The following is an 890-nucleotide window of genomic DNA, read 5'->3' as shown; positions in this document are numbered from 1 at the left end:
TTTCGGACTAAAATCTAAGTATTTCCCCCGAACCATTGTGAGATAATTCTTTGGATTCGGGTTCATGCTTTGATCATGGTTCCTAGTGATCCATGCATTGGCATAGAACTCTTGAACCATTAAGATTCCGACTTGTTGCATGGGGTTGGTTAAGACTTCCCAACCTCTTCTTCAGATCTCATGTCGGATCTCCGGATACTCATTTTTCTTGAGCTTGAAAGGGACCTCAGGGATCACCTTCTTTTTTTCCACAACATCATAGAAGTGGTCTTGATGGCTTTTGGAGATGAATCTTTTCATCTCCCATGACTCGGAGGTGGAAGCTTTTGTCTTCCTTTTTCCTTTTCTAGAGGATTCTCCGGTCTTAGGTGCCATTGATGGTAATGGAAAACAAAAAAGATTATGCTTTGACCACACCAAACTTAAAATATTGCTCGTCCTTGAGCAATAGAAGAAAGAAGAGAAGAAGAAGAAGAAGAGAATATGGTAGAGAGGGAGAGATGTAGGTTCGGCCAAGGTGAAGAAGAGGGGGTTGTGTTTTGTGAAAAATAAAGTAGAATGGAAGGGTATATATAGGGAGAGGGGGGAGTGTATGTTCGGCCATTTAGGGTGGGAATGGGTGGGAAAATGGTTTTGAATTTTTGAAGGTAGGTGGGGTTTATGGGGAAGAGTGGATGGATGTAAGTGGTGAAGGGAGTGATTGGGAAGAGGAATTGAGGTGATTGGTGAAGAGTGTTGGGAAGTGTGACATGGGGAATACTCATCACAAAATAGGATTAGGAGGTAAGGTGGGAATATAGTAGGTGGGAATCCTGTGGGGTCCACAGATCTTGAGGTGATCCTGTGGGGTCCACAGATCCTGAGGTGTCAAGGAATTCCATCCCTACACC

This window comes from Arachis duranensis, chromosome 3 (genome assembly GCF_000817695.3).
Source record: "Arachis duranensis cultivar V14167 chromosome 3, aradu.V14167.gnm2.J7QH, whole genome shotgun sequence".
In the NCBI taxonomy this organism is placed as follows: Eukaryota; Viridiplantae; Streptophyta; class Magnoliopsida; order Fabales; family Fabaceae; genus Arachis; species Arachis duranensis.
The sequence above is the reverse complement of the archived record's forward strand: the minus strand, read 5'-3'. Positions refer to the sequence as shown.